At 39.1% G+C, this 25,282-nt stretch overlaps 1 pseudogene; it reads right to left on the bottom strand.

Annotated features, from left to right (window-relative positions):
• Window positions 1–15,370: 15,370 nt before the first annotated feature.
• On the bottom strand, window positions 15,371–16,120 carry LOC101047837 (protein tyrosine phosphatase type IVA 1 pseudogene; annotated as a pseudogene).
• Between the last annotated feature and the right edge of the window lie 9,162 nt (window positions 16,121–25,282).

The following is a 25,282-nucleotide window of genomic DNA, read 5'->3' on the forward strand; positions in this document are numbered from 1 at the left end:
GAAAATACAGTAAACACTAATTATCAGGAAATGGAAATAGATATCACAATACGATACCACCTTACACCTTCAAGAATGGCCATAATCAAAAAATCATAGATGCTGCCATGGATGTGGTGAAAAGGGAACACATTTACACTGCTGGTGGGAATATAAACTAGTACCGTCACCATGGAAAACAGTGTGGAGATTCCTTAAAGAACTAAAAGTAGAGCTACTATTTATCCAGCAATCCCACTACTGAGTATCTACTCAGAAAAAAAAAAAAAAAAGAAGTCATTATATGAAAAAGATACCTGCACAGGCATGTTTATAGCGGCACAATTCTCAGTTGCAAAAAATATGAAACCAGCCCAAATGCCACTCAATCAAGTGGATAAAGAATTTGTGATGTGTGTCTGTGTGTGTGTGTGTGTGTGTGTGTGTGTGTGCGCGCGCGCACGCATGCGTGCACGTGCACGCACGTATACATGTATCCATCCATCCCATGAAATACTACTCAGCCATAAAAAGGATGAAATCATGGCTTTCACAGCAACCTAGATGGAATTGGAGACCATTATTCTAAGTAAAGTAACTCAGGAATGGAAAACCAAACTTGTATGTTATCACTCATAAGTGAAAGCTAAGCTATAAGGATGCAAAGGCATAAGAATCATACAACGGACTTTAGGGACTTGAGGAAAGAGTGGGAGGGGGTGACAGATAAAAGGCTACATATTGGGTACAGTGTACACTGCTCTGGAGATGAGTGCACCAAAATCTCACAAATCACTGCTAAAGAACTTATTTATGTAACCAGGCCAGGCTTGGTGGCTCATGCCTGTAATTTTAGCACTTTGGGAGGCCAAGGCAGGCAGATCACTTGAGGTCAGGAGTTCAAAACCAAATTGGCCAACATGGTGAAACCCCATCTCTACTAAAAATATAAAAATTACCTGGGCATGGTCCTGGGTGCCTGTAGTACCAGCTACTCAGGAGGCTGAGGCAGGAGAATTGCTTGAACCCAGGAGTCAGAGGTTGCAGTAAGATTGAGATAGAGCCACTGCATTCCAGCTTGGATGACAGAGTGAGACTCCATCTCAAAAAAAACAAAAAAATTATTTCTGTAACCAAACACCACCTGTCCCCAAAACCCTATTAAAATGAAAAATAAAAGAACTTATTCATGTAACCAAATACCACCTGTTTGCCAACAACCTATTGAAATAAAAATAAATACTAGATTTTATTAATTTTATCTAACTATATTTTTACATCCATTAATCATCTCCACTTTTTCCCCACTCCCCGCTACCCCTTTTAGCCTCTGGTAACAACATTCTACTCTCTATCTCCATGAGTTCAATTGTTTTAATTTTTAGCTCCCTGAAATAAGTGAGAACACGTGAAGTTTGTCTTTTTGTGTCTGACTTATTTTACTTAATGTGCTCCAGTTCCATCCGCGCTGTTGCAAATGATAGGATTTCATTCTTTTTATGGCTGAATATTAATTAATGTGTATATGACCACATTTCCTTTATCTATTCAGCCACTGACAGACACTTAGATTGCTTCCAAATCTTGGCTATTGTGAACAGTGCTGCAGTAAACATGGGAGTGCAGCTATCTCTTTGGCATACTGATTTTCTTTCTTGTGGATATATACTTCATGGTGAGATTGCTGCATTGTATGGTAGGTCTATTTTTAGTTTTTTGAGGAACTATCATACTATTCTCCATAATGACTACTAATTTACATTCCCATCAATAGAAAAAAATGTTTTAACTGCCCTAGTCCTCAAGCAAAATAAGAACATGGTGCAGTACAAAAATTATGGTCCAGGGCTCAAGCTTTTCGTTAAAGTGGACTTCATTTTTTTTTAAGCATTAGAAATATCCTCTATATTTGTTAAGCAATAAAAAGTGACAAAAGCAGTGTTTGGACTTATGGTCCTGTTTTTCCAAAGTCAGCATGTCATACAATTCCTCTATATTCTGTGATTTAATTTATGAGACTGTATCCATTCCTTTATTTTCCTAGTAACACTTGATTCTTATGTCTGTAACTCATTTGAGATGTAACAGCACTGCAAATCAACATTTAGAATAGTACACATGCATGACACACTACATTTTTTCATGTTAGATTTTATTTGAAAATATTTTAAAATAAATACCTTTAAATGAATACTTTTTAAATGCTACAGCGTAGTTTTCTAACAAATAACTGAGGTTTCTGGCCATCTTTCGTCTCTTCTCTCCAGTGCCTGTTGGGGTGAGACAAGGTCAGGGGATCAAGGAGCAGAGATGTTCCACACTAATTCTAATCCTCTCCTACTTTGCCTTAATTCCTTCTTGATTCCCACACTAATGAGGGCACAGTCTGACGGACAAAATAAGAGGCTGGCTTTTTGGTAAAAGTCATAATTTTGTTTCAAGGTAGAAAAAATATTTCCAACATTTGGCCAGTTTTTATTTGAGCTGGACTAGCTAGGAAAGATAACTATGCCTCCAATAAGTTGGAAGGGAGAAGCGCATCAAGATTTATAAAAATAGACCAACAATATACCAAATGATGCATTGTTTCTGAGTATAATCAGTGTGTGGATAAAGGGAAAGTAATTGTACTCAGAGAAAAGCTATTCTCCTGGCTGTGGAAGCAGGAAAAACAGTACAGCACAATTCTGTCACAGGATATAGATGCTGTTTTGTTTCAGAATGGTAGACTAACAAATCTCACCTAAAGAGGCAGTGTGATACACTGAAAGGATAATTCTCTGAAAGCCAAATGGACCCATGTATCATTGGGCCAGCAAACTCATAATCTTTTCAGAACTTAGTGTTTTCTTCTTGTAAAGTGGAAATAATAATTACCATGCAGGAATATTGGGAAGATAAAATGAGAAAATATATATTAAATACCTGGTTTATAAGTACATGGTAAAAGAATTATTGTTATTTGAATACCATTTATCTTTACATATACTTTTTAAATAAAAAAATGTGTGGAATATGGAATTAAACATGAAATGGTGTGTGGTTCATGGAACGCAAATCTGTTAATCAAATGAGAAGGCTCTGAAAGGGAAATTTCAGAGTGTCAAGGGGCTAAGTCCAGGGATGTTTATGTGGCTGTGTGACCTAAGCAAGGCTCTGTCCCAGGCAGTCAGACTTTAAACACAGAGGATGATTACATTGAATTGCTTGATTATCTCTGTGAAAAAAGTGCCTGAGACAGGAAAGTGATTCCCATGATACATTTCTCAGAATATACTTACCTTGATATTTGTTCACACTGATTATGTAAAAGAACAATGAATGAGACAGCCTGGAGCTTACCTTTCTCTCAACTCTGACTCACTTTAACTCATTCAACATTACTCTGCCAGAAACACACTCATTGTTGGAGAGTAGAAACAGTGACAAGTCAGGGAGAAAATATTGGAAAAGGCCTTTTTTTCCAGCCATTTGAAAAAAATGTATGCATGTACAAGAAATGTATGAGTGGGGAAAATAATTGAGTGAAGTGGAATGGGGTCAGCATGCCTTAATCACCTTTTTTCTAAATTTGCCTAATGATGACAGGTGCTACCTGTCTGTGATCTTGTTTTGTCATCACAAGCACCCTATAATGTAGATATTTCCATTTTAGAACAATGTTAGTTCATTTGTCCCAGGTCCTCCAGAAAGTGAATAGCCCAAGTCTTTCTGATCCTAAATTCCACACTCTTTTATTAACCCCTGGTCACCCAAGCCAAGGAGGATATCTAGGACCAAATTCTTATCATTTGAATATCTTATGGGGCCATATACAAGGAGGCCTTTTGTTCTTTTCTTTTCAAAAGAAATTATTTTTAATTTTCATGATTACATAGTATGTGTTTATATTATGGGGTATGTGTTAGTCTGTTCTCATGCTGCTATAAAGAAATATCTGAGACTGGGTAATTTATAAAGAAAAAAGATTTAATTGACTCACAGTTCTACATTGCTGGGGAGACCTCAGGAAACTTAAAATCATGGTAGAAGGCATCTCTTCACAAGGAGTCATGAGCACCAAGCAAAGGGGGAAGCCCCTTATAAAACCCTCAGATCTCTTGAGAACTCACTCACCATGATGAAAATACTGTAGGGGAAACTGACTCCATGATTCAGTTACCACCACCTGGTCCCACTTTTGACATGTGGGGATTATTACAATTTGAGGTGAGATTTGAGTGGAGTTACAGAGCCATACCATATCAGGATACATGAGATACTCTGGTACAGGCATGCAGTGTGTGCAATAATCACATCAGGGTAAATGGGGTACCCATCCCCTCAAGCATTTCTCATTTGTGTTATAAACAATCCAATTCTACTCTTTTCATTATTTTAAAATGTGCAGTTACTGATTATAGTCACCCTGTTGTGCTATAAAATACTAGGTCTTCTTTATTCTTTCTAACTACTTTTTGTACCCATTAATCATCCCCACATCCCCACTCCAATCCCCCTACTACTCTTCCCAGTCTCTGGTAACCATCTTCTACTGCTTATCTCCATGAATACAATTGTTTTCATTTGTATCTCCCACAAATAAATGAGAATGTACGATGTTTGTCTTTCTGTGCCTGGCTTACTTCAATTAACATAAGGACTGCCAGTTCCATCCATGTTGTTGCAAATGACAAGATCTTATTCTTTGTATGACTGAATAATACTCCATTGTGTCCGTGTATTACATTCATTCATCAATTCATCTGTTGATGGACACTTAGACTGCTTCCAAATCTTGGCTGTTGTGAATAAAGCTGCAACAAACATAGGAGTGCAGATATATCTTCAACATATACTGATTTCTTTTATTTTGAGAATATACCCAGCAGTGGGATTGCTGGATCATATGGTAACTCTATTTTACAGTTTTCTGAGGAAACACCAAACTTCTCCATAGTGGTTTTACTAATTTACATTCCCACCAATAGTGTACAAGGGTTTCCTTTTCTCCATATTCTCTCCAGCATTTGTTATTACCTGTCATTTGAATAAAAGCCATTTTTATTGGGGTGAGATGATACCTTATTGTAGTTTTGATTTGCATTTCTCTGATGATCAATGATGTTGAGTACCTTTTCATATGCCTGTTTGCTGTTTGTATCTCTTCTTTTGAGAAATGTCTATTTAAATCTTTTGCCCATGTTTTCATTGGATTATTAGATTTCTTCCTGTAGAGTTGTTTTGAGCTCCTTATACATTCTAGTTATTAGTACCTTGTCAGATAGGTAGTTTGCAGATATTTTCTCCCTCCCATTCTGTAGGTTGTTTCATGCACTTTGTTAATTGTTTCCTTTGTTGTGCAGAAATTTTAACTTGATGTGAGCCCATTTGTCCATTTTTGCTTTGGTTCCCTGTGCTTGTGGGTACTCAAGAAATGTTTGGCCAATCCGATGTCCTGGAGAGTTTCCTCAGGGTTTTCCTGTAGCAGTTTTATAGTTTGAGGCCTTTGATTTAAGCCTGTAATCCATTCTGATTTGATTTTTGTATATGATGAGTGATAAGGGTCTAGTTTTATTCTTCTGCATATAGATATCCAGTTTTCCCAGCACCCTATATTAAAGAGACCGTCTTTTCATCAATGTCTGTTCTTGGCACCTTTGTCAAAAATGAGTTCACTGTATGTGTATGGATTAGTTTCTGGGTTCCATTGGTCTATGTGTCTCTTTTTATGACAGTATCATGCTGTTTTGGTTATGATAGCTCTGTAGTATAATTTGAAGTCAGGTAATGTGATTTCTCCAGTTTTTTTCTTTTTGTTCAGAATAGCTTTGGCTGTTTTGAGTCTTTTGTGGTTTCATATAAGTTCTAGGATTTTTTTTCTATTGTGATAGGGATTGCTTTAGATAGTATGAACATTTAACAGTATTGACTCTTCCAATCCATGAAATGGAATATTTTTCCATTATTTGGGTGTGCTCTTCCATTCTTTCATCAATGTTTAGTTTTCATTATAGAGCTCTTTCACTCCTTTGATTCATTTCTAAGTATTTAATTTTATATGTGGCTATTGTAAATGAGATTACTTTTTTGTTTCTGTTTCGTATTGTTTACTGTTGGCATATAGAAATGCTACCGATTTTTGTATGTTGATTTTGTATCCTGCAACTTCACTGAATTTGCAAATCAGTTCTAATAGTTTTCTTGTGGAGGTTTTGGGTTTTTCCAAATATAAGATCAAATCAACTGCAAACAAGGAAAATTTGACTTCCTTCTTTTCAATTTGGATACCCTTTATATTTTTCTCTTCTCTCATCACTATAGCTAGGACTTCTAGTACTATGTTGAATAGCAATCATGAAATCAGGCATCTTTGACCTGTTTCAGATCTTAGAGGAAAGACTTTCAGTTTTTCCACATTCAGGATGATAGTAGCTGTGAATGTTTCACAGATGGCTTTTATTGTGTTAAAGTATGTTTCTCTTATACCCAGTTTTTTGAGAGTTTTTATCATAAAGCAATATTGAATTCTATCACCTGCGTTTTCAGCATCAATTGACATGATCATGTGATTTTCATCCTTCATTCTGTTGATATGATGTACTACTTTGACTGATTTGCATATGTTGAAACATCCTTCTATCCCTAGGTAAATCCCACTTGGTCATGATGAATAATCTCTTAATTGTATTGTTGAATTTGGTTTGCTAGTATTTTGTTGAAGATTTTTGCATCAATAGTCATCAGAGATATTGGTCTATAGTTTTCATTTTAGATGTGTCTTCATCTGGTTCTGGTATAAGGGTAATATACCAAGGGCTATAAGGCCTCGTGGAATAAGTTTGGAGGTATTCTCTACTCTTTTATTTTTTAGAATAGTTTGAATAAGGTTGGTATTAGTTCTTCATTAAATGTTTGGTATAATTCAGCAATGAAACTACCGGGTCCTGGGCTTTTCTTTACCAGAATAAATTCTATTTACAGCTTTGACCTTGTTAGTTGTTATTGGTCTGTTTGGGTTTTGGATTTCTTCATAGTTCAAACTTGTTAGCTTGTATATGCCTAGAAATTTATCTATTTCTTCCAGATTTTCCAATTTATTGGCATATGGTTAGTTGCAGTAGCCACTAGTGATCTTTTGAATTCCAGTAGAACCATTTTTCATATCTGATTTTATTTATTTTGTCTTTTTTTCTTAGATAGTCTTGCTAAAGTTTTCTCAATTTATCTTTTCAAAAAATGTTTTCATTTTGTTGATCTTTTTTATTATTTTCTTCATTTTTATTTATTTCTGCTTTGATCTTTATTTCTTCTAATCATTTTGGGTTTGATTTGTTCTGCTTTTCTAATTTTTTAAGATGCATCATTAGGTTGTTTATTTGAAGATTTTCTTCCTTTTTGAAGTAAGTGCTTATAGCTATAAATTCTCCTCTTCATACTACTTTCACTGTATCTCATAGGTTTTGGTATGTTGTATTTCCATTATTATTTATTTCAAGAAATTTTTCAGTTTCCTTTTTAATTTCTTCATTGACCCAATGGTCATTCAGGAGCATATTGTTTAATTTCCATGTATTTATGCAGTTGCTGAAATTCCACTTGATATAGATTTCTAGTTTTAGTCCACGGTCAGAGAAGATACTTGATATTATTTCAGGTTTTTTGAATATTTTAAGACTTATTTTGTAACCTAATAGATGGTCTATTCTCATCCATGTGCTGAGGAGAAAATGCGTATTCTGCAGCCATTGGATGAAATGTTCTCTTAAAATCTTCACATTTTTATTACATTAAAAATATTCTCTTAGAACATTTACATTTACATTGTTCTCTAATGTAAATATCTTTTAGGTCCTTTTGTTCTACAGTACAGAATAAATCCAATGTTTCTTTACTCATTTTCTTTCTGAAAGATCTGTCCAATGCTGAAAGTGGGGTGTCGAAGTCTTCAGCTATTGCTGCATTGGGGTCTATCTCCTTAGCTCAAATAATATTTGCTTTATATGTGGGTGCTCCAATGTTTGGTACATATATATGTATAATTGTTATTTCCTCTTGCTAAACTGGCCCCTTTATCATTATGTAATGACTTTCCTTGTCTCTTCTTACAGTTTTTGTCTTGAACTCTATTTTGTCTCATATAAGTGTAGCTACTCCTGCTCTTTTTTGGTTTCTCTATTTGCATCGAATGTCTTTTTCCAGCACTTTATTTGCAGTCTATGTGTGTGTTTATAGGTGAAGTGCCTTTTTTTGTAGGCAACAGGTCAATGGGTCTTAAAAAATTTTTTTCAGTTACCGTATGTCTTTTCATTAGAGAGTTTGGTCCATTTACAATCAATGCTATTATTGGTAAATAAGGACTTACTGCTGCCTCTTTGTTATTTGTTTTCTGGGTTTCTGTGTGTGTGCATGTATGGTCTTCTCTTCCTTTCTTCCTTCCTTCATGTCTTCCTTTGAGTAAAGGTAATTTTCTCCGGTGTATGATTTAATTTCTTGCTTTTTATCTTTTGTATATCTATAGTGTGTTTTTCAATTTGAGGTTATGAAGTATGTAAATACTGTCATATGACCCATTGTTTTAAAGTGATGTCAACTTAACATTGATTACATAAGCAAGCAAATGAACAAGCAACAACAACAAAAAAACTAACAAAAACTCTACACTTTATCCCCCAGCTTTTTAACTTTTTATTTTTTTCTCTTTATGTCTTATGGGAATGTTATGTCTTGAAAAGGTGTTATGGTTACTATTTTTCACTGGTTCACTATTTAGTCTTTCTGCTGTAGAGTAGTATACATACCATAATTACAGTTTTATAATGTTCTGTGCTTTTCTTTGTGCTTACTATTACCAGTAAGCAGTGAGTTTTCTACCTTCACATGCTGTCTTTTCTTTCTTTTCTGTTTTTGATTTTTTGTTTTGTTTTGTTTTGTTTTGAGACAAGATCTCACTCTGCCACCCTGGCTGGAGTGCAGTGGCACAATCTTGGCTCACTGAAACCTCTGCATCCCAGCTCAAGTGATTTTTCCACCTTAGCCTTCCAAGTAGCTGGGACTACCAGTGCACGCCACCACACCCAGCTAATTTTTAAATAAAAATTTGGAGAGACAAGGTCTTACTACATTGCCCAAGCCAGTCTCAAACTTCTAAGCTTAAGCTATCCACCTGCACTGGCCTCCCAAAATGCTAGAATTACAGATGTGAGTCACTGCACCTGGCCATTAAAGAATTTCTTCTTGCTTGTTACCATCTTTCTTTTCAGATTGAAGAACTTTCTTTAGCATTTCATAGAACATATCTGGTGTTGATAAAACCCCCTCAGCTTTCTTTTTGTATAGGAAAATCTTTTTTTGTCTTTCATGCTTGAAGCATGTTTTCATCAGATGAGCTCTAGGGTAAAAGTTTATTTCCTTAAGCACTTTAAATATGTCATGCCACTCTCTCCTGGCCTATAAGGTTTCCACTAAAAAGTCTGCTGCCAGAGGTATTGTAGCTCCTTTGTATGTTGTTTCTTTTCTCTTTATGTTTTTAGGATGCTTTCTTTATCATGATCTTTGAGAGTTTGATTATTAAATGCCTTGAGGTAGTCTTCCTTGAGTTAAATCTGCTTGGTGTTCTATCACTTTTTTGTATTTGAATGCTGATATCTTTCTCTACATTTTGGAAGTTCTTTGATATCATCTCTTTGAATAAATGTTCTACTCCTATCTCTTTCTCTACCTCCTCTTTAAGACCAATACTCTTAGATTTGCCCTTTTGAGGCTGTTTTCTAGATCTTGTAGGTATGCTTAATTTTTTAAAATTATTTTTTTCTTGTGTCTCTTTTGACTATGTAGTTTCAAATAACCTGTCTTCAAGCTCACAGTTTTTCTTCTGCTTGATTATGCTCTTAAGGAATTCTGATGCATCATTTTAGTATGTCAATTGCATTTTTCAGCTCCAGAATTTCAGCTCAATTCTTTTTAATTAGTTCAACCTCTTTGTTAAATTTCTCTGATGGAATTCTGAATTTCTTGCCTTTGTTACCTTTAATTTCTTTGAGCTTCCTCCAAACTACTATTTTTGAATTCTCTTTCTGAAAGATTACATATCTCTGTTTTTCCAGAATTGGTCTCTGGTACCTTATTTAGTTTGGTGAAGTCAGGTTTTCCTGGATGGTCTTGATGTTTCTGGGTGTTTGTTGGTGTCTGGGAATCGAAAATTTAGGTACTCGTTGTAGTCTTCACAGTCTGGGCTTCCTTGTGCCCATTTTTCTTGGGAAGGCTTTCCAGGTATTTGAAAGGACTTGTGCCTCATAATCAGTAATGCTGTGGTTCTTGTAGACTCATAGAGGTACCACCTTCGTGTTCTTGGATAAAATCTAGAAGAATTTTCTGGATTACCAGGCAGAGCTCTTGTTCTCTTCCCTTATTTTCTCCCAAACAGATGTAGTTGCTCTCTCTCTGTGCTGAGCTGGCCAGAGCTGGGGGTGGAGTGATGCCAGGACACATGCGGCTACCATCACTGGAACTGTGCTGGTTTGAACCTGAAGCCAGTACACCACTAGGTTTTGCCTAGGGCCTACTGTAACCACTCTGGCTACTGCCTGTGTTAACTCAAGGCCCAAGGGCTCTACAGTCAACAGATGGGAAGCTGGTCAGGTTTATATCTTTTCTGTTAGGGCAGCAAGTTCCCCAAGACCCTGGGCAGGTACAGAGATGCTGTCTAGAAGCCAGAGATCAGAGTAAAAAACCCTAGAAATCTACCTGATATTTTATTCTACTCTTATTAAGCTAGCCCTCAAACCACAAGACAAAAGTCCTTCCTGTTGTTGCCTCCCTTTTCCACTAGCATAGGAGCCTCTCCCAGTGGTTACTACCACCACTGGCCTGCAGGGAGTTCTGCCAGGCCACCACCAATGTTCATGTAAAGCCCAAGCACTCTTCAGTCAGCTTGTGGCAAATGCTGCCGGGCCTGTGACTCACACATCAGAGCAGTGGGCTCCCTTCTGTCCCAGGGCAGAAATGCTGTCCAAGAACCTAGGCCTAGACTCTGGGTCCCCAAGAGCCCAGTTGATGTTCTACTCTACTGTTGCCAAGTATGTACCTAAGGTGTAAGACAAAGTTCCTTTTACTTTTTCCTCTTCTTTTCTCTAACAGGAGTCTTTCTGTTAGAGTAGTCACTGCCGCTGGGAATGTGCTGGGTCTCACCTGTAACCAGCATATCTCAGACTCTTACTCAAGACCCACTGTACACTATCTTAAGTATCACTTCTTGTTATTTGGGGCTCAAGGGCTCTTTAGTCAGTAGCTGATGAATCCTGCCAGGGTTTGGTTCTTCTCAAAGCAGCAGGTTCCCTTCTAGCCCAGGATGTATATAGAAATGTTGTCTGGGGAACTCATGACTCTGTCCGGTGCCCTATCTTATTATCGCTAAACTGTATTCAAGATGCAAGCTACTTTTCTCTTGGTACTTTTTTGTTTGTTTTTTTGAGACAGAATCTCACTTCTTCATCCAGGTTGGAGTGCAATAGCACGATCTCAGCTCACTGTAACCTCAGACTCCCAGGTTCAAGCAGTTCTCCTGCCTCAGCCTCTCTGGTAGCTGGAATTACAGGCATGTACCACCATGCATGGCTAATTTTTGTATTTTTAGTAGAGACAGGGTTTCACCATGTTAGCCAGGCTGGTCTTGAACTCCTGACCTGAATTGATCTACCTGCCTCAACCTCCCAAATTGCTAGGATTACAGGTGTGAGCCACCACATTGGAAGGAGTCACTTTTGTTGCTGCAAGCTGCACTGCCTGGGGTTGTTGGAAGGATGATGCAGGCACTTCCTTGGCCATCCCAGCTGATGTGTTTCTAGGTCATGTAGCACCCCAGTCTACTGGCTCTAAGCCTAGCCCAGCACTAGGACTTGCCTAAGAACTGCAGTCTGTGTGTCCCTGACTGCCTTTTAATTTTACCTAGTACACCAGAGCCCTTTAGCCCTTGGTGGTGAGGCTTGAAGAGAAACTCAAGTCCCAGCCACTGGGATGAATGATTCTCCTCTGGCTAGGGCTGACCCAAATACTCCCTCTGTGGGCAGGGGCTGGCTGAGCCCGGCTCAGCTTTGCTCTCTTCTGTGACAGAACAGCACTGAATTCAATACCAAGTCCTACAGTCACTGTGCTCTCCCTCCCTGAAGTGCTCAGATTCTCTCTTCATGCCACACCGCTGTTGCTGGGGAATAGGAAAGAGGTAGCATCAGTGATTCAAGACTGTGTCCTTTCAGTGATATAAAGTTAAATCCAGGTACTGTGACTGCTCACCTGACTTTTGGTTCTTATGACAGTGCTTTTTTGTTTGTAGTTAGTTGTTAGAATTTTGTGTTCCTTTGGGGGCAGCCAATCAATGGAGGCTTCTATTTGGCCATCTTGCTCTGCCCCACCCCCCAAATAGAGGCATAATTAATATTTTTAGTGTAAAATGCCAGTGTGGCAGACAGGAAATAATATTAAATTGGGACTCAGCATACTAGGGTTCTGATCCCAGCTCCATAATTAACTGGCAATGTGATCATAAGGAAACCATACAACTTTTCTTGTACTCAGTTATCTATTAAATGAGCTTGGTTAATTAACACTTTACTCAAATCAAGAGACTTGTACATATATAGAAAGACATCTCTGATTTCTAGGTAGGGACAGGTAGCAATGGCTTGCCTGGAGTGGGTAGTGATGTCCTATCTGAATGACACCAACATAAATGGAAAAGATGCTGAACGCTTGGGGTTAGTTCAGTTTGGGTCCATTCATGAGACAGATTCCACACAGTAATTTGGACAAGGGACAATTTAATATAAGGAGTTGTTAATTATAGCAAGAGACTACAGTAACAAAAGATTGGCTGGTAAGAAGTAAAGAGAATGTTAAACAATATAAAAATAGCAGATACAAAGATCAGCTACTATCCCTAGAGCTGAGCTAGAACACCCAAGAAAAAGCTCCCTGCACTCAAGGTTGAGATCCAGACCTTGTTTGGGGAGGTCTTTGGGAGGTGATTAGGTGACAGGGTAAAGCCCTCATGATTGAGATTAAAGCGCTTATAAAATGGTCCCCGGAGAGTCCTCCATGTGAGGATACCACAAGAAGTCAGCAGTAGGCACCTGGAAGAAGGCCTTTACCAGGAATTGACCATACTGGCTCCCTGATCTCAAACTTCCAGGCTCCGGAACTTGATAAATAAATTTCTGTTGTTTATAAGCCATCCACTCTATGGTGTTTTGTTTTAATAACCTGAACAGATCAAGACATTGTCGAGGGCGTGGCTGTGGCTCACAGAGTGGCTGATAAACCACTGAGATGCCATACCAGTGGAACTTGCTGAAAATCCTGCCTCTAGGGTGCTTAAGGAGTCACCCATACTGTAGGAGCTGGGCACTAGAGAAGCTTTGCGCTCTGCGTAAGCCGGACACTGGAGAAGCTGCCCGCACTGCAGGACTGCCAGGAGAGCTCACTGGAATCAGGGAGCAAACCCCATCCTCCTGCATCGTTTCTTGAGCACATTCTACTAGTGTAGCTTAACCTTGTGTCAGCTAACAACTGAAAACTAAAGGGCCCAGTTTCATTCACAGAGCAAGCTAAAAGGATAACTTTGGATCAGATGCGCACTAAATCCATAGCTTGCACCGGCGGACATTGAAAGCAGTTTCCTAAAAGACAGAAGTTCATGAAATGTGTCTTATTGTACCTTGGCAATCATTTGTTCCAGAGGCAACCAACCAGAGGCTTGCTGACCAAACTGAGTCCCTATGCACAGTAAAGAGCCTTAAAAATTTGAGTTTGAATGCTTTAAGGAAGGCCAAACCTGTTCTAGTTTATCATAGTCCTCAGTAACTCTCTAGGATCTTAAGCTCAACAGGCAAACTTCATACAAATATATGTCAGGCCCACATAAGCATCTGAGCATGTGGTCCTGAACTATCTAACCACTTCATTTCACAGGTGAGGAAACAGGATGCTTAAATGGATACTTCTGCTCCTACTCCCATCTCTGTCATAGTCAAACAAAACAGGAGGGAGGTAATACATAAACCTTCCTTTAGTTCTGATTTTTCTCAAACATTTGCTTCGAATTTGGGCAGTTTGTATTGCACAGATTTTGCTCATTTACATAAAATAATGATCATTGGAAAAAATATGTTCAGGTAATTCTCTAAGGCAAGAAAATAACCAAACGCTTACCCAGACTTCTTTCTCCTTCGGTAACTAGCCTGGTATTAAGTATGCCTTAATGTAAAATCCCATCCAAAATATCCTAAAACAAAACCAGCACTTCACAATGTGTGATTAGTACTATAAGAACAATGTCATTGATTCTCCTATTCTCCCCTCTCTCGCATTTTCAGATCCATTACTTTCCATCTGATGAGGCTGTAGAGATTTCCATCACTTCACCAGTATGGGAAATCTATGCTATTTTCATTAAGTAACTAAATGTTAGGCCATTTCCAATTCTTAAATAATTTCACACTCTTGGCAAGGGGGGAAAAGGATTATTCAAAGTTATTTAAAAGTTTTTACAGGATTGCTGATAATTGCAACAGTAGCAATGCCCTACTAATGCAGATTACTTTATGGTTTATAAACATATATAATATGAAATGTTATGTAATATAATACATGTGACATAGATAAAATATACAGAATTTCATCTGAAATAACTCTTCAGAAATTTTACTTGCTAGAAAAATTAAAGATGCTAAGGTGAAAATAATTCAAAAACACATTAGTTAATTCCAAACAGAAACATAAGCCTATTTTATTTAAAAATAAAAGACACCTCCACACATTGATAACAACTGAAATTTTAGGTAAATAAGTGAGTTTCAGAAGTTATTCTGGGGCACAGTATTTGTAATCAAGAGAAAAAGAATGGGCATGGTAAAAACTTGGAATCTGGCAATCAGGGGACATGGATTTGTAAATCTTCTGTCCATAATGGATCATCATTCATCTTCTCAAAGTTTTGGTTTTTCAATCCATGTTGCAGGTGGGGGATTCCATATTCCTTTATAACTTTTGCCCTCCCTCTCCCCACAAAGGCAGTGAAGAATTCCTATCTCCTTCATCTCATTTGTCTTTCTTTGTCTTCACCCCTGATAAGGAAGGAATTTGGTTTGTTTTCTTTTTCTTAATAGCACAAAGTAAGATTTATAGAAACACATGAAACAATCACTGTAAGACTTGGTTAAAAAAAAAAAAGCAATGGTTAAGCAAACCTGATATATGCTGGTATGAATGTGGGAGATGTAAACATAAAGTGAGCAGGCGAATCACCATGTAGGCCCTTCTTCAACGTTTGAACTGATTGAAGGAATAAGCTACATAAGGTCTAGAGTGTTCATAGTTCCTGGGATTTTAGTTCTGTATGACTGCAAAAGTTGTTTCCGTGACCAGTTGTTACTGGAGTCTTTGCTGTGCAGCCACGTTTTAGGACGACACTTCTCCAAATGCAAAAGTTACTTGCTGTCAATAGCTCCACGCTGCTTTTGTCTTATAAATTGTTCTGCATCTTCATCTTTCATTCTGCCTTCAGTTAATGCTAGGGTAACAAGTACCGGAGCTCTCCCAAGGCCAGCAATGCAACAAACAGCAATACAACAACCTGGTTCTTCATGAAACTTATTTTTTACAAGACATAACCAGTCTTCAACAGTCTGATTGGTTGGTGGTGCATCATCATCAAAAGGCCAGTCAAAAACATCGATACCTTCTTTCTCCACAAGATTAGTGTCATAAGTTACTTCACATACTCTTACTATTGTGGTAACTCCATACTTCTTAAGTTCATCTATAAATTTGTTTAATGTTGCATTGGTTGGATTGTGTGTAGTAAGAAATCTCATGTTCTTGTATGTGACTTCCACAGGAGCTGGACAGCTCGTTCAAGTCATGTTAATATAGTTAAAAGATATTCGGCCGGGCGTGGTGGCTCACACTTGTAATCCCAGCACTTTGGGAGGCCGAGGCAGGTGGATCACAAGATCAAGAGACTGAGGCCGTCTTGGCCAACATGGTGAAACCCCGTCTTAGCTAGGCATGGTGGTGCACGTCTGTAGTCCCAGCTACTCAGAAGGCTGAGGCAGGGGAATGGCTTGAACTCCGGGGGCAGAGGTTGCAGTGAGTCAAAACCACGCCACTGCACTCCAGCCTGGCAACAAAGGGAGACTCTGTCTCAAAAAAAAAAAAAAAAAGAAAGAAAGAAAGAAAGAAAGAAAGAAAAAAAAAGACACTCTATAGGGTTTTAAAAGAATTTTGAAAATTGAATACAGAAATGATACAAAGAAACTGAAGTCTACTTCAATATACTCCACTTGAAATTATCAGTGCTTTGAGTATGAAGTTGTAAGTAATGATAAATGAAATGAACCTCCTAACAAGAAGCAGCAACTCTTTAATCCAGTAATGCCGAGGCAACAGAAAGGAAGCACACTGAGGTCTACCCCATCCAGGTCAGAACTCTTGTAAAATGCCCTGTGGCATATTGATTTCAATTCAACATCTCTGTGTCCGGGATAATCACTCTTATGGGTGCTTCCTGATGGAGTAGTAATAAATTTCTAGTTTCCTTGTCGGCATAGAGGCTGCGCTTTGCCTGGCAGTAATCACCACTGCCCTTCAGAAACTCCACAGATGTCTGACTGAGAATACCAGAGAACTGAGGAATTTGTTTATGCACTGAAAATGGTGGCCTAGTCCTACAGCTGGTCCCCAGGTGGCGGTGGTGGAGGCTGCAGGGCAGGAGGAGGCGGAGATGTCTCGGGTGGTGGTGGCCGCATTGCAGGCAGCGTGGGGGGCATCAGACTCTACCATGCAGTGAGAGGCTCCTGGTTTGTTTTCAGACATCAAAGTTATACTACAAGGCATAATCCTGATTCTTTTATTTATTGAAAAATATTTGAGTACCTACTTTCTGTCAGGCACTGCTCTGTGTATTAAGAATACAGCAATGAATCAAATAGAATTCCTGCTGTCATGTAGCCTATATTCTAAAGAGGGAGGCAGAAAATTAGTTCATCAGGTAATCACAGAGTTTGTCAGGTGATAAAGTGCTCTGGGGAAAAGTAAAGCCGGGAAAGACGACAGGTAAGTGATGTGGGTCTAAATGAGGTGAAGAATGGCGCTCTAGAAAAGGTAATTGTTCAGAAAAAAAGATAAATCATTCAAAAAAAAAAGGCTATGCTTATATTGCAAGTATTCCCTCTACAGCTGCTGAAATCAGACTCAAAGGGATGATTGTGAAACTGTATTTGTCAGTTTGGGGATGTGAGAGAAGAACAGAAAAGCGGGGCGGGGGAGCAGATTGGGTCCTTCCTAACAGAGGATTGAGTGCTTGAAATATATCAGATACTCAACAAATGTGCATTGAATCTGAGCATAGTCAAGCTTCACATCTCTCATAAATCGAGGTAATGTAGCAGTCCTATCAAGTACAGTATTTTGGAATGCCAGTATGATGGATCTCCCTCATAGTTCAGCCGGTTTCTGTCTCTGTACCTCATCCATTGGATAGTCCTCTGACGGGAAAAGAACCAATGTTATCTCGGAGGAAGATAGGGTATCCTATAAGGGAAGTCCCAGCCACACATAAGAAAGGAGGGAACACCTGCCCTCCTAGACCCAAGGGATAGTGTTAAAGGGAGAGTGCTACAGAGTTCCCTCTTTGCATCCTATCCTTGGGTCAAACATTGGGGATGGATAGATGGTTCTAGACACTAAACATTTGCTAGATATGGGAGAATCTGGAACATCAGAGATTAATAGCATACTTTCCCCACTGTGCCTGAGAAGATGCAAACCCCTGGTTAAAAACCTTGCACATAGATAAATGTCCCAGGAGCAGCAATAGAGAGACAGCCAGGGAGAAAACCCAAAGGTAGAAATCCTGGCTCCCCAAGACCCGTTCAGCATCTAGGCTACACTGTCCAATATGGTAGCCACTAGCCACACAGGCTTCTTAAATTAAAATTTAACCAAGATTAAATATAATTTAAATTTGTTTTTTTAGTTGCACTAGCCACATTTCAAGTGCTCAGTAACTATGTGTGGCTCAAGACTACTGCATTGTAGAGTACAAATAAAGAATGTTTCTATCACCGTAGAAAGTTCTATTAGACAGCAGTAGTCAGCAAACTTTTCTGTAAAGGGCTTAAGAGTAAATAATCTTAGCTTTATGGACAAGAAAGTCTCTATCACAATTATTTCAATACTATTGTTTTAGCATAAAAGCAGCTGTGGTCTACATGTAAATGAATAGGTATAGCCATCTTGCAACAAAACTTTACTTATAAAAACAGGCCTTAGCCTGAGGGATGCAATGTGCCTGTCCCTGGGATAGAGGAGCCAAAAGTTCCTATATGCCTCAGTAAAGGGACAGAAGCCACTGAAAGAATCAGTGAGCTAGTGGAGGCCTGGGCGAGGGCCAAATTACCTGATCTGTGTACCTGAAGGCAATACAGGTCCAGGTGCAATTCAGACACATAGCCCAAGGGCCAGACCACAAACCTGCACACAGATTGAAGGCCATCCTGAGAAGGACCAGGAAGAAAGGAAAGAAATTCAAAAGACCAACCCCAAATAATCCAAATGATCTAGAAGAAACTGTTTAAATGGAAGAGACAGTGATACTGTCTGTTGGCAGATGTAGGGGGCCCCACCCACTGCGGCAGTCCCACCACTCCCTACATCCCTAACCCCCTGAGGGAGTAGGAGCTCAGGAGGAAGTTTAAGTGTGCTTAAAAAAAATAATAATAATAAGCCATAATTTCCTTGGCCCTCTAAGTTACAGTGAAAATGAAAAGTCAATGCTCCTACACAATGTTTTCTCACATGTATATAAAGAAACTTTAGAAAGGAAATCTTTGCACTCTTTCTAGGAACTCTGCTTTGGGCTAATTCATCTCTACAGCCCCTCCAGACCTCCTTGTGACTGAGGATATACACTGAGGTCTTGTGTGAGGGGAACACTGGCCTGGAGAGAGAAAGTCTGGGCTCCAGCTGTGTGACTTATACTAAACCGGTAACCACTCTGGGCTTCAGTGACCCTACCTGTCACATGGGAAGACAGATCAAATGACTCCTAAATTCTTATCCAGTTTAGAGATAATAATTTTATGATTCATCTGAAAGAAATCTGGGGTCGTGGCCTGTGACTATAATTGACAAAGCCTGATCACATGTCAGTGGATTAAGTCTTAACTTTACTATTAAGATGAAACTGAACAAGCTAAGTTTCTACCAGTTCACTGAAAAGTCCTGATATTGAATACTTGCATAGTTTTAAGGACATGGTATCACTCAAACTATATTAGTCATCTCAGGCTGCCATACTAAAATACCAGAGACTGGGTGACTTAAAGGACATTTATTTCTCACGTTTCTGGAGGCTGGAAGTCAAAGATCACGGTGCCAGCATGGTTGTCTGATGAGGGCTCTCTTCCTGATTTGTAGACGTCCACCTTCTCACTGTGTCTTCACATAGCAGAGAGAGAGTGAGCTCTCTGGTGGTTCTTCTTTTAAGGGCACTAATCTCATTATAGGGCCTTACCCTCATGAATTCATCTAAATCTTATTACCTCCCAAAGGTTTTATCTCCAAATACCATCTCATTGGAAGTTAGGGCTTCAACATACAAATCTTGAGGGAATGCAATTTAGTCCATAGAATCAACCTTCAAATTACTGTAAGGTAAGATGCTGACTTCTTAGAATTTTGCTCTATTCATGAACAAAACAAAAGAAGATGTGTTTCTCATCAGCAAGAAATTTTTGAGAAAGGAATATCAAGTTGTGTCCCCCCTGTCTGACATTCAAAGCAGAGGTGAGATGGGAGGATTACTGACTCAATTATCCACTATCACAGTAACTAACATTTACTTGACAACTTACTGTGTACCAGACACTCCTTGAAGTGCTTTACATATATCATCTCATTTCACTCTACAATAACCTAAAGTGATAGCCTTTATTACTAGACCTGTTGTAGAGATGAAGACACAGGAATACTCGGAGAGCCTTAGTAGCTTTCATAAGATGTCACAAATAATATGAGACTGAGTCCAGATATAAAACTCAGTAGACTCATTCCAGAGCCTGCCCTTCTAATCACCATGATCTATGACCTTCAGGTTAGACACAAGTCAAGAGTACCTGTGTGCATGCACATGTGTGCACACGTGCACACACACACAAATCAGAGATGTGCTTGAAAAAGCATGTATTTAATTTATTCATAACATGCATTAATTAATGTATTAATGCCTATAAGTTATTCACAGTCTATGATGGACTTCTTTAACCAACTAAGCAAAATGCATTCTCCCAACATCTTGATGAGATTAGAATGTCAGAAAATGAGAGTTTTGATGAGTGGTGAAGACCAAGATCTTTTGAATTGGGGCCTTTGAAGGAGGAAGGGTCCAAGTAGAACATTGAACTTAGAACCGTGAACAGCTAGGGTATGAGACAAAGGCTCGAGTGCTTGAGAGGAAAAGGATGGAAAAAAAGAGGAAGCCGTATTGAGGTGAGAACTACAGCAAGTGAGGTGTTCCCACTGCAGAGCTCTGTGTGCCAGACACTGTACAAATTCTCCTTGCTACTGTCTGTAATCTGTACACAGCCTCCCTAGGACAAATCACTTTTACCCTTTTGCCCAAGATGACCAAAGTCAAGTCATTAAGCTCTCTTTTTGTGCCAGCAAGGTGCCCAACTTTGGTCATTCCTGGCTGCCAATATATGAGGTATGACTTGTGTTAAAATGTGGAACAACACTGCATGTGGAACAACATTCAGAGGAAGCTCAGAAAGTTCAATGGTTGAGTTTAAAGACAACAGCCCAGTTCAATGACAGAACGGATGTGCACCCAGTCATCCTAGCCATCAGTTTAAATCATCGCATAATTTGAAATGCTGATATGAACCTGTCTGAGACACTAGCTTGGTTACCTGATGGTCAAGTTCACTAGATGGCTAGAGCTGAGCAGCAAAGTCTGTAAGTGCAGAGATTTCCTACCATGTTTTCCCATCATACTAGGACTTCTTGAAGACATCTGTGATCTCACAGACTCTGAAGTCACAATCCACTAGACAGTTGTTCTTTGGAAGTGGGGCAGGCAATGGAACATGGATATTTTTCATCAGTTCTTGAAGACCTCCTCAATGGCTGATAATCAGTAGCTTAGGTTGTAACGAGGCCCTTTACCTTGAGCTCCTCAGCTGACTTTGGGACTTTCTGTGTCTGTCTTCTTCATATCCAAGCACTCATCTCTCTTCACCTTAACCGCTCACGTCTCTAACCAGGAAATCTTTGCCTGACCTGGGCAATTCTCTGCCTTTCTTTTTCATAGGCATTGTGCCTATGACTCTTTCTCCCTCTCAGCTTCCTGAACCATTCACTTTCCTTATTTAAACCCTTTTGGTTGCCCAGATCTTGGTGTCTAATGTCATTCTCTGATAAAGGGAACCAGGATTCCTTCAACAACAAAAAAAAAATGGCTGATTTTAGGACTGGGCAGGAAATATACAAGTCTGGAGAATTTTATGGTTCCAGAAAATATGGAAGTGCTTGGAAAAGAAATTGATGGGATGTATTAGTCTGCTAGGGCTGTTGTTAAATAAAAAATACCACAGACTGGGTGGCTTAAATAATAGGAATTTATTTTCTTATGGTTCAGGAGTCTAGAAGTCCAAGATTAAAGTAATGTCAGGGTTGGTTTCTGGAGAAGCCTCGCTTCCTAGCTCATAGGAGACCACCTTCTCAGTGTGTCCTCACACGTCCTTTCCTCTGTGCATGCACACACACACACACACACACACACACACACACACAGATAGAGAGAAAAAGAGAGAGAGAGAGATTGGGGAGAGACAGAGAGAGAAGAAAGCACATGAGCATGATCCCTTGCTTCCTTGTGTCTCTTATTCTTGTAAGAAGCACACGAGTCCTGTTGGATTAAGGCCCTTCCCTTATCATCTCATTTAACTTTTATTACCTTCTTATAGGCCCTGGCTTCTCAAAATGACACAGGTGCCAACTGAAAGAGCTTCCACTGGCAATGCTGGAACAATCTGAGCAACAAAATAGAGTAGTAATGGATTATAACCCAACATATAAAATATCCATGAGGTCATGCTGATATGAATACATGATTAAATAAATTAATAAAGGTGGGGAAGGGGACAAATCTCCCACACAGATGAATTGCAAATAATTTATGTAGATCTTTCACCCTGAAAAGCAGGAGCCTAACTCCCCACTCCCTAGGTGTGGGCTATGCATAGCAACTTCCTTCCAAAATGCACAATGTGGAAAGGGAGAAAAAAAAAAAAGTGACTTTACAGTAGAGAAACCTGACAAACACTACCTTGGCCAGGTGACCAAGGTCAACATCAACAGTGATAAATCTTGTTGACAGTGTGTACCCTTGATAAGGTGTGATGAAAATATCACTTTACCTCTGTGACCTTCCTGCCAGTAACACATAACCCTAGTGTTATCATAAGAAAAGCATCAGACACATTCCAAAAAACGGGACATCTTACAAAAACACCTATCTGGTATTCCTTAATGTGTTGAGTCATCAGAAAACAAGGAAATTCTGAAAAACTGCCACAGCCAAGCAGAGCCTGAGGAGACATGACATAACATGGTGTCTTGGATGAGATCTGTTATGGGTTGAATGGAATCTCTTCTCAAAAAAATTTTAAAAAAAGATACATTGACATCATAACCCCCAGTACTTCTGAATATAACCTTACTTGAAAATAGAGTCATTGTAGTGTAACTAGTTAAATTAGGATACAGTCTAGAGTAGGGTAGTTCTCGAATTCAGTACAACTGCTGTCCTTATAAGTAGATGGCCATGTGAAGATATATGGAGAAGGCCATTTGATGGTGAAGGCAGGGATTGGAATTATGCAGCTATAAGCCTCGGGACACCAAAGATTGCCAGCAGCCACCAGAAACCAGGTAGAGAAAAGGAAGGGCTCTCCTACAGGCTTCAGAGGGAGTGTAGCCTTACTGGCACCTTGATTTTAGGCTTCTAGCCTCTGCAGCTGTAAGTCAGTACATTTCTGGGTTGTTTGTTTGAGATGGAGTCTTGTTCTGTTACCCAGGCTGGAGTGTAGTGGGGTGATCTCAGTTTGCTGCAGTCTCCGCCTCCCGGGCTCAAGCAATTCTCCTGCCTCAGCCTCCTGAGTAGCTGGGACTACAGGCTCATGTCACCACACCTGGATAATTTTTGTATTTTTAATAGAGATGGGGGGTGGTTCACCATATTGGTCAGGCTGGTCTTGAACTCCTGACCTCATGATCCATCCATCTCAGCCTCCCAAAGTGCTGGGATTACAGGTGTGAGCCACCACACTTGGCCCATTTTGTTTTGTGTTGTTTTTTATTTTTAAGCCACCTAGTTTGTCAAAAATTTTTACAGTGGTCATAGGAAATGAATACAGGATCCTGGAAGAGAAAAAAGTAAGTAAACAAAATAAAGATATCAGAATCAACTATAGACTGTAGTTAATAATAATGTTTCATTACTGGATCATTAATTGTAACAAATGTGCCATAGTGTCATGTAAGATATTAATAATGGGGAATCTCAGTGTGGGGTAGATGGGAAGTCTGCACTGGCTTCTCAATTTTTTAACAATGTAAAACTTTTTAAAATAAAGTATATTTTAAAAGAACCTTTTTTCTTATTTCAGCAATTGTTGAAATAAGGTCTCAATTTCTCAAAGCTTTGATTTCGAAACCATCTGCCTTTGTGTAGTTTATATCAAATGCATTCTAATTTTAAAGAATCAGGAACTTCTCCATAGAACGCCATCATCCTAAAGGCATCATGCCTCCCAATTTAGTCCTGTCTCCTTCCTCTCCTCTCCTCACACATGAATCTTTTAGGCCTCGTCAACCTTCCATTCCTTTACTCTGTGTCAGGAAATGTGCCAGGGATGCAGGGTACAAAGTGACCTTACCATCCAGGGAAGAAGACAGACATTAGAAACACCATCACACATATAAATGACAAATCACCCTGTAACCTTTTAAGCTTGGAGTGCTAGCTGTGAGGACAACACAATCTCTGCCATGAGCAGAATGCTTAGCTTAGAAAGAAACCAACACAGGACACAGCAGAGAGGCCCTGGGACATTGCTGGAAATGCTGGAGTTGGTTATGCCTGAATTCCCTACCCTTCCTTGACATAATAGTTGCATGGCCTACTAAATACCCATTTTTAACTTAAAAGTCACAATTTTCACAAATTGTATAAAAAAGAAGTTCATTGTATTATGGGAATACTTTTAGAGGGATCTCATTTGGGGCATTAAGAAACACAAGGATGTATATCCTTGGGGACATTATTTGAAGTGAGCAAGCCAGTCACACACACACACACACACACACACACACACACACACAAAAGATACTGTATTATTTCACGTCTGTGAGGTACCTGCTATGATTTAAATGTCCCTTGAAAAATTCATGTTGAAAGTTAATCCGCAATGTAAAAATATTGAGAGGCGGGGCCTTTAAGAGATGATTGGATAGTGAGGGCTCTGTCCTTATGAATGGATTAATGCATTATCCTGGGAGGGAAACTGGTGGCTTTATAAAAGAGACCCAAGCTAGCACATTGGCATGCTCAGCCCCCTCGCCATGTGATACCCTGCACCGCCTTGGGACTCAGCAGAGAGAGTCACCACCAGCAATAAGGCTCTCACCAGATGCACCCCTTCAATGTTGGACTTCCCAGCCTCCAGAATTGTAAGAAATAAATTCCTATTCTTTATAAATTATCCAGTTTTGGGTATTCTGTTATAAGCAACAGAAATGAACTAAGACAGTGTCTGAGTAGTCAAACTGTTAGAGATAGGATGTAGCATGGTGGTTGTCAGGGGCTAGGGGGAAAGGGGAATGGGATGTTTAGTCTAATGGGTATGGAGTTTCGGTTTTGCAAGATTAAAAGAAGTTATGGAGATGAATGGTAGTGATAATTCACAACACTGATTTACTAAATGCCACTGAATTATATATACACTTAAAAATGTTTAAAATAGTAAGTTTTATATTTTATGTATTTTTGTGTAGTTGAAGACATTTTTAATGGGAAAAAAATTATTAGCTCAACATCATGTAGAAGTCATTGACTACTTGTGGGGATGAGAAGAACCAATTAAAATACTAGTGGTAGATGTTTCTGGAAAAGGCAGTGAAAAAGCTGCAAAGCCAGTCTCCCAACAAGCCCCTAGTACACACCAGATTCTCAAAAGTCACTGGCTTTGGAATGGTTTTCATGCTT

Source organism: Saimiri boliviensis, chromosome 5 (genome assembly GCF_048565385.1).
Source record: "Saimiri boliviensis isolate mSaiBol1 chromosome 5, mSaiBol1.pri, whole genome shotgun sequence".
NCBI lineage: Eukaryota > Metazoa > Chordata > Mammalia > Primates > Cebidae > Saimiri > Saimiri boliviensis.